Raw genomic sequence first — 10149 nt, 5'->3', positions numbered from 1 at the left:
GAGGCAAACAGATTTGAAATTGGATGATAGCACGCATAAAGGTTATGCTTCATTATTTGAATGTGTCAAAGCAGCTACGGGTTCGAGAATCGAGAGTCGGGCGGGACTCAATGTTTAAGATACTTAGTTTTCCAGTCCCCCAGGGTGTAGTAAAACTCCAACCCAACTAATGACTGCCACTGCCATCTAACGACTGCCTTAGTGACCCAATTTTCCACCACATGGAGACCTACTACCAGCGTAAGAAATTCCATTTTGCGGGTAAAAACCCCTCAAGATTAATGAACTACAAAAGATGGGAACACAAATCATATGAAATTGGAGAGAGTGTGCTGCCACCGTCGTGGGGGGAGGCACAGACACATACATATTTCCCGAGAAGAACAAATGTGTGACAATTTCTCAAAGGAAAAGGATACAACTGCTCCACTGGCAGGGGACCTGGCCAAGGCCCTGGCAAAGGCCCTGGCACACGCACACGAACACGCACAGTAGGTGTCATGGCCAAGTGAGAATGTCACACTTGCAGCTTACGAGTAGACATAAAAAATATGCCCGAATCTGAACATGAACCTGAACCCGAGCTGTAGACTTCAGACTCCTTCCATTTACATCTTCCCCTCCTGTCGCGACATTTGGGCCGCGACCCTTAAAGGTGCAGCAAGCGAGTGGAGGACTGTCGGACGGACGGACGGACGGACAGACGGACTCTGCGGCGTGGTACGTGTGCGTTTGGTGCCGCCAGGATGTGCCATAATCAAGATGAAGACATGTGCAGTCGTTAGGCTTGTTATCCTTTACTTAGCCGTCGGTTTTCCTCTCCGAATTAATGGCCCAGCCCTTGGCGGACCTTAGCAGCTGCCGGCAGACGCTGCTTTTCCTCTGCATCCTTCATCCGCCATCCTCCATCCATTTGAATATTGGTGTTGGATGAAATTTGATATTTTTCCCAGGCAGGCAGACAGTCCCGTTCCTTCGGCAGGAAGTGCGACTTGTAATTTTCGATATGGGCGCCTCCACTCCAACGTACTCGTATTTGTTTGGAATTAATGAAATTTAGACATAAAAATATATTTCCGATGGAGAAAGGCACACAAACAAAAAAGGAAAACAAGGAGGATGAGAGACAGAGAGACAGTGAGAGTGGTCCTTATCCTCCTGTTTGATGTGACTCATGAGGGTAATCAGTGGAAATTGAGTTATCTTTAAGGACATTACAGCATATGCTGATGCGAGGCGGGATGGGATCCAGTATGTGTGTGTGTGTGTGTGTGTGTGTGTGTGTGAGGGGTCCTTTTAGTGAAACGAACTTGGACTTAGTTTTGTCCGACTGCGATTTTGATTTGTTTGCCCGGCAAGGGAAAAGTTTTACATAAAGAACCAAAATTGAAAGGAAAAAAGTTCTAAAGGTTCTTCTGGCTTTTGTTGTCCCATCCCGAGATGAGAGGTACTCTTACTTCAGTAGCATCCCGCCACACACGCCTCTTGTTATCGCATCAGCATCACCTATGACCTAATCCCCAGCAAAATGTCACCATTGCACACTTTCATCACCCATTTTCGCTTCGTTGGCAACAAAGATCCTCTCTAATCCCGGCTCCTACTCCTCCTTGTTTCCCTTTTCCCCCCAAAGAAGGAAAATCTGATGAGTGAAAGATGCGGCTAGACAACAGCGCGAAACGAAATCCGCTTAATGCGATTTTCAAGTGGAAAGCAATACGAATGTCCTTGTCGGCTTTGGTTCTGTTTCTGGTTCTGGCTGTAACTCGGGCTCTGGCTCAGACTCCTCGTCCATTAGATTCCCTTTTCCAACATATTTCAAGGCTGAAGCACCTCCGAAGGGAACAAATCGTAGACAATGCCAAAAACTGGAACAAAGCATTGCAAAAAATAAAACTAGAAAACAGAAAAAGAATTTGAGTAGAACAAAAAGAAGTGCCTGACTGTCTGGACAGCTTGAGAGCGCCGCCGACAGGCACACCGGAGCAGGAGGCCATTGTCGGGCTGAAGTACGAGTACGAGTACGAGTACGAGTATCCTTGCCACAGAGGGACCTGGAACCTAGGCCTAGACCTAGACACGTCGGCGTTTCGCTTCAAGGGTAAATGAAATTTTTGGCACAGCCCGAGGAGAATTTATAGTGCAGCAGCGGCAGGAACATCAGTTAATGACGTTGCAATGGAAAACAAAGCGTGAAATAATGAGTTTTTCTTTTTTGTGTCCCTGTGTCCTTGTGTCCTCCCAGTGGACGTAGTCGTCGCCGTCGCCGTCTATCAACCGCAATATGCAACACACACAATCAGAGTCAGTAAAGTCAATTCCAGTGCCTCGGGGCAGCTGCACAGGAAAATTCAATTGTAATTGCACCTACCTGTACCTGTACCCCGTACCCCATATATATCCTTTCGCACAATGGCCAATTTAAATGGTGCTGTCAGCAGGCAGTCCCCGTCCTCGTACCCAGAGCACATCCTTTGCCCAACAATGGGGCAAGTAAATTAAAAGAAAATACGAAAACGCTTGTTTAATGAACCGCTCCCCAATCATAATTTTCGACAGAGATACCTTTCGTACCGTACAAAGAGAACTCGTGCAGGAGAAAAGGAGAAAGGGAGAAAGGGAGAACGAACTTTTAGCCACTCATTGAGACAGCAGTCGGACAGCTGTCATAAGCAGAGCGATCCCTCGGGGGGTGAGAGGTCTTGTCAGTCAGTATCTTTCAGATACACGCTACACAGAAAACGGTCCAATTAACCCTTTAGTCGAACGCCTGCGATATCGTTCTCTTCCCCTCTGCCCTCTCCCCTCTGCCCTTTCTCCTTTCCCCCTCTCACCTTACACACGACCGACTAAAAAGTATTTTCGTATTTCGTGTTTATTTTGGTAATTCAAATGCATCGTTTTAACCCTTTTCGTGTTGATGTCTTTTAAATGCGAGCTGACTGTGTAAATATTTTCCTTACTTTACTCCTCTGTCAGTCAGTGACTGGAAGCACCAGAACCAGCACCAGAACGAGCTCCGGCTAGGGATGGGCGCGTGTTGGCTCATTATAGAGTCAATTCTCATCGTGAGCTAGAGTCATAGATAAATTTGATTATAGCTTTACCTTCTTGTATCTCATTCGAATGGGTATCGTAGCCTCATTTGATTTGTCGTTATAGAGTGGTTCTGCATCTAGAACGAAAGTTAACAGTTTGAGAATCCTGTTTAGTCTTTTGTATATTATTTCTGGCACTATCCTCCCATTTCCTACCCGCTTTTAGTGCATACGATCTCTGAATGGACACTGGATTCAACTGTTTCTTCTTGTATCTCTATTGAAAAGATCATCATTGCGATACTACCATCTCTAACCACATTGGAGCGTGTTAGACAAAAGATATTATAAAAACAAGATCTTCGATAAGTCTTGGGTGCCGACTGACTATCCTTCTGTTATCCTTGTTGCTGCACTCCCATCTCTAGTCTGATCTCCTACCCTCTGTTCAAACCGGGTAACTGTATCTTCTCATCGAGAGTCCTGCCCTATATCATTTGCATAAATGCAGAGGGGCCCGGCCCGCATCCATTTGCAACCCCTTCGGGCCATTCTGACGTCTCTCGGTTTTCTGTTTGTTTATCCGCCTCGGCGCCAGTCTCAATTACTTTATTGACCCGGACAGAGCATCCCCAGTCGCTGCATAACGATGGCAGTCGCTGTCGCTGTCGCAGTCGCAGTCGCTGTACCCTCTCCCATCATCGATTGACGATTGCAGATTGCATTTCAATTGCGAAAACTACGAGTATTCCTCGTATTCCGAGTGCATTTTGTAGCTGATTTATGTGCCCCCATTGTTTTCTGGGCCAAGACGGAATAGTTCTGATTGATTGGCTTGCCATTCAATTGTCAACGGAGCGTAATCAAATTGGCTTATGTAAACAATGCTGCTGCATCTCGGGCTCGAGAGATATTTCCAATTGAAACCGAGTTGAAATGTCAAGAGAAATATGATTTACGACCCCTGATGCCAAATGGCGGATGGCGATGGCGATGGCGAGAAGAAAACCAAGAAAAACGTCAACCGATTCTTTGTCTGCAATTGAAGACGAGTGTCATCCTATCAATCACTCCTCAATGCAGTACTCCCGGGGGTCTAAATCAAAGTCTATTTCGGGTAGAAACTTTGCGATCATTAGGGACTCAATAGGCGAAGGAGAGTTCAATGCAACAACAAGAAGAACTACGACTACATTAAAATCGAATCAGATGAGCGCTAAGGTAATCACATAAATCAAATGCCACAAATACGATATCAAGTGTAAGCAAAAATGTATATAAATTATGATTAGGACCCAGGGACTGCGGGCTGTGGACTATTATCCTGGCATTAGGGAAGTCCGTACACAAAAGCAAATGACATGAAAAATTGTCATTAGGCCAATGCCAGCGCCAGCTCCAGAGTCAGTGCCAGTGTCAGAGCCAAAGCCAGAGCCAGAAAAAGTTCAAGCCGGAAAAGAAGCAGCCGACAATAAGCCAAGTTAGCTGCGGCTTTTCTGTGGTTTCCCGAAAAAAGGACCCAAAAAAAAAAATACGAATACAGCACGAAAACTACACATATGCGGGTGCCTCGAAAGGGAGGACATAAATCATATCCTGGATGGTGCTGCCGCTGGTGCTGCTCCTGCGGCTTCTGTTGGCTCTTATTGCCTGCTGGCTACGCACTCGGCATAAGGACAAATGTTGATGATGACAAAGCGCCATTAAAGGCACATTTACACCCATACACGGCTGGGCCTGCGGTCCTGGCCCTGGCCCTGGCCCTGGTCCTGGTCCTGGTCCTGGTCGGGGCAGGCACGGCACCTACTCTCCGAGAGCGCCAAACAACAAATCACATAAATCAAGCGCGACACTTCGCTTATTATTTGCTGATTTTCCTCTTTTTTTGTGCGCTCGATGGGTTTCCCCGCAAAAGTTTTCTTTTTTTGGGTTTCCGGGACAGGCGTGGCGTGTGGCATTATATCAAGATTTGGGTGTTACAAAATTGACAGGCTCAATTGGAAAATGTATTCGAGGAAAGCACATCTAGGAAATGTGAATATAAGTTGGGGGAAATTTGAGATTATAATATTTGCAAAGTGCATGGAAATAATTTGATTTATGGGGTACTTTTCTATAGGCAGAACCTAAGCCTTTTGGGGAAGAGTTTTTCCAACATATATTTGCTGAAGATGTGCCGGAATAGAAGTCACATTGTTGACGTCTTTCAAAGATGTTTATAGGACTAGTTTTAATGAGAAATTGAGTATTTATATAGCAATTTTTTCGCCCTAAATTTGATCAGGGATAGCATTTATCGGCACCACTGATCGTGTGTGTCCCCACATCAAAGAGTCCCACCGCAGCGCCGTTTGTAGTACCAGGAAAAACAGCCGCCTGCCCACCAATTAGGAATGCTATTAACGGCCAACGCCTCCATAAAGATGTTCTCTGTGTTTTTTTTGCCGGCCAGGTAAAACGTTACATAAAGAAGGACCCCTCTCCCACATCGAGGCAGGTCGCTCTTTCCCCGTTTCAATTAGGATTTTCATAATTTCCCACATCGTGAAATTTATTGGTTTCGATTTCCGCTCCATTGCCTCATCTGCTGGCTGACCACACCCACAAAATCCTCATGAAAATGATGATGATGATGGTGTCCTGCTGGCTTACGGCCATGTCTGGATGTCCTGAAGGCATCAGCAGCTTAGGCTGCGGTCTCCTGACTGTTCCATTAATTGAAAAAGTCTTTAGCTTAAATTATTAAATTGATTTTTATTCATTTTTAATGGCAGGACCTGCAGGATATCCTGCCTGGCGCTGGTGCTGGAGCTGGATCTGACAGCTATGCCTTAATGGCAGCTTATGTGGCATTAGAGTTTCTATTTTTTTTAAGTTTAAAGCTTTGCCTCCCCTGGGGATTTATGTTGCTTTTAGCAGCTGCTCTTGGGTTTAGCCTTGCCACAAAACTTTGACGGCCAGAACATATGCCACTCTGCCACTGAGTCATCAATCAGGTCTATTAGAAACCACCAAAACTTGACACAAGACTGTCTCATTCAACCCTATGTCGGCTCGGGTGGGGAATGGACTGGCACGGGAACAGGAACGGGAACGGGGGCATTAGTCTGCAATTTCATGCCTGACATCCGCCCAAGCCAAATAATGACACTAAAAGCCTTCGACTTTGGGCTCAGAGCGGAGTTCTTGTTGCATTTGATATTCTTTTGGGTGTTTCCTTTTATTTTTGCATGTCAGGGCCACATTTGGCCTTCACCCTCGCAACATTCACAGCGCTCGTCCGTCGTCCGTCGTCTCAGCTGCAAACTGCAAATTAAACTAAACACAAACATAATTTCTCAGCACTTAGGAGCGAAATGAAATTATGATTATGCAAACGCCGCTGGCGAGTTTCACACCGAACAAACTTTTACCAACCCTCGAGCGGAGTGAATGAATGAATGAAGGAAGTTTTTTCTTTCTCTGGCTCGGACGCGTGCCGAAATGAAAACGTCATGTTTTCGAATGAATTTTTTGAATTATGATGTTGAATGTTGACGCTGGGAAGCGACATGGTCATGGACGCTGACGGAGACGGGGCCATCATCTGGGACCTCGAGCACAAGGCATTAAATTAATTCAAAACGCTCTCAGGACACGCGCTTCTAAGGCTTTTGTCTGATTGCTAAAATATGGAATCCAAAAGCCCGAAAAGGACGTAAAATTGATGAAAGCCCCGATAAAAGGTGAGCACGAGACAGGGCAAAGTATCTATTGTGGCCGCCACACAGTAACCAAAGTCCCCTGGGATTCCGGCAGCTTATGCGTCTCCCATTCTCCCATAAGCGAAAGTTGAGGGAGGGTTCAGGTTCAGGTTCAGGTTCATGTTTATGCCTCCAACTCCCTGAAGAGTTATCTGTTTGCACTTTCGATTTTGAGTTTATTATTATTGGCGTTACTTTGAATGCACTTCTGTTTGCTTGCCACATTAGTGGCGGACACACCGTGACTTTCCCCTGGCCCTGCCGCTCCTGAAGTTCGTAGTTCTGGCTGTCTGCATTTGTCGTTTACAAATTGGTTTTCGTGTTCCACTCGCATCTATTTTGCCTGTCTGCATAATCAGGGGTTGGGCTGTGACATTAGGGGGGTACGTGCTGGTGATCTCTTCTCTCTCTGTGGCGGGGTCTATTTTTATATGTCCTGCGTCCGCTGCTTGTTAAGGGAACGGCTGATAAGGCACGTGGCCTCATTTATCAACTGCGTCGCGGGCAGGAGACTAGACTTGCAACAAGCGAGCGGAACATGCAACTACTACGCGTACTGTATGGATTCCTATTCTTCGATTCTTTTGCCAAATTGTTGGGGGTAGTTTCTAGTACTATGTCTGGGCCGCCACTTCCTGTTGCTGTTGCTTTATTGTTGTGGGGGGGAGTAAGGGAATGGGAGTGGGAGTACTGCTGTTGTCCTGCACTTGAGTTGTAAATTTGATTGTAGGAAACACGTAAGTTTTCCCTTCGATATTCCCCCTTTATGGAGTGTCTAGTGGAGTTCTGTTCGCGTAAGGGGTTCCCTGATGGTCTGTTGGTTTTCTGGTAATTACTGTTATTATAATTTCTGTTGACTGCTGCACTGGAGAGACCTTCAGAGCGGGAGGGGGAGAGACAGAGGCAGAGGCAGAGACAGAGGAAGGTCTCCCTGGCGTGTGCCTCTGTCCACGTGTACTTTGCTTGTTTTTCACTTGGCTAACTTGCAACCCTCCGCTGCTTTCAGTCCCTGTTGCCCTGCTGTAACCATAGCTGAAAGTCCTTATAATGATACTCGGTCGTACCTTTGCGATGTCTATCTCACGGTCACTATAAAGAGACAAGATTATGTCATCGCTGCTGTTAGAGGTAACCATGTTGCAGATCTACAATTTGTACGGGGCTTATTCCGCTCCAGTTACCGTTCCCGGCCTATGCGCAATCGGATATGATATGATATGATATCATCTAGCAGACAAGAGCAGAGCAGCTCTCACTCTATAGACCTCTATATAGGGCTGCTGCTGTTGCTGCTGGGGTGGCTGTGGGGGGTGACCTCCCCGTTGGCCTGTGTCTTTTTTTGTTGCCGTCACTTGAGTGGAGCGTAATTAATCTTCATCTAGAATCTGGAATCAAACGCCTACGCGACAGCTCCTCCATCTGTAACCTCCCCAAAGCAACGTCTTCTGCTGCTGCTGCTGCTGCTGCTAATAAAACATTTTCCATTACACGCACAGCACAAAATGCCTAACAAAACAAATTTGTGTTAAGCGCACTTCACGATGATTCTTAAACAAATTCACAATTTGTCTCAAGTGAGGTTTTTTTTGTCAATTTTCATAGCATCCAATTGAACCTCAGCCGCAGAGCAGACGAGCGGCAACGCCGGAGGCAGTCAACGAATGAAACGCAGCATTTATCAACAATAAGATCAGTCAGCAATGATTGAGGCTGTGGCAGTGCGGCAGTGCGGCAGGGACTGTGGCACATAGATTGAGGGGGGCGGGGGAGACCTGAGCGCTCTCTTTACTTCCTCGCTTAATGCAGCTTCAAGTGTGGTCGTCATCGTCGTTGTCGTCTCTAGTGGGAGGTCGTTCGGTCAGCAATGCACGCATGATTTATTCCGCAGGCCACTTGAAAACCGTGTACCCCCTGCCCAAGACCAAGACCAAGCCCCCCACACCCACATACACGATGGAGCCCCCTACTACACCTCCACCTCCACCTCCACCTCCATCTCCGGCTTCAGCTCCAGCTCCATCAGTGCCCACATTATGCACTTTTCGTCATTCTCAACAAGGGGCGCTGATTGACAGCCGCATTGCGTCCGAGGGTGCACGAAATGGAGACACTGCCACACAGACCTTATAGCTGCAGTCGGAGAAAAGTTACCACAGATAAAGAATATCACACTGCATCGTATTTCAGTTGATAATATTCTGAAGTATCTTGTAGTTACGTCTTTCTGGCATCAGTTTTATTACACCTACATCAATTTAGGAAACCTCTTTGGCTATAATATGATGAGAACGACTCTAAATCTAATTTTGTTATATGTAATGATATAATATGGTATTAGTACTTTATACTGAAACTATTGTTATTCACATCTACATTCTAATTATTTCCAATACCAGAGACACTGCGAATCCAGCCCAAGTATCTGGAAACATCAGAAAATCCCACCGGATCCCCAACTTCACATCCCAGATAAGACAAAAATGCGGAGACTCCGATCAGTTTGTTCTCCCCATTGAGCACCAGCGGTCCACCAGAGTTCCCGTAGCAGGTGGACTGTGCATCGCCAGATTGAGCGCACAATAGCCCTACTAATTTATTTCCGTATCGTCTTCTGCACACGGATACATCCAAGACCTTTAGTGTAGCCCAAAACAAGCGAACGGATCTACTTCCATGGTCATGTAGTTGGCCCCATCCGGCGATAGTAGCCCATTGACCCACATAATTATTATAGCCATATTTGGGTTCTGTTGGTAGTGCAATGCTTTGGATGCGATCACTGAACTCCACCCACTCAGTGCGAATCAGTGCAATATCGTTGATAATATCTCCGCTTCATAAGTGGATGATGTTTGGTCCATACGGAGCCATAATAGAGGGTCACCCACGTGGCATCCTCAGTACAATGACCAGCCGTGAGTACCCAGTCGTAGGCTATAATGCTGCCACCGCACAGAACGGTTCTGTTGTTTCCGGCTTCGATCTTAACTTGAACCGCGTATGGGAATTGTCTTTGATCGGCCAGTTTTCCATTGACGATACGCGGCAGCACCTTCGCCTCTCCAACAATAAAGTCTCGGACCAACAGAAGACACAAAACTATCAACATTTTGAGATCGAGACTGACTTAGACCTAAGTGCCATTGCTACTGCATTATATGCGGTTCTTTCTTATCAACATTTAACCATTATTGTGCTAAAAGAACGACATTCCTTAGTCTAGGTTTCAATAATTAAGTTTCCCCATTACGAAGGGCGACACAAGATACGTCTATTGATTGATGATGGTAAAATATTGGTGTACTATTCTAAAAATAATATTCCTAGCAATTACTTATGGACTCTCATTTCCCGTTCATAAATTTCGA

The sequence above is a fragment of the Drosophila persimilis genome, unplaced genomic scaffold (genome assembly GCF_003286085.1).
Source record: "Drosophila persimilis strain 14011-0111.01,24,50 unplaced genomic scaffold, DperRS2 tig00000700-arrow-arrow-pilon, whole genome shotgun sequence".
In the NCBI taxonomy this organism is placed as follows: Eukaryota; Metazoa; Arthropoda; class Insecta; order Diptera; family Drosophilidae; genus Drosophila; species Drosophila persimilis.
Note: the sequence above shows the minus strand (reverse complement) of the source record.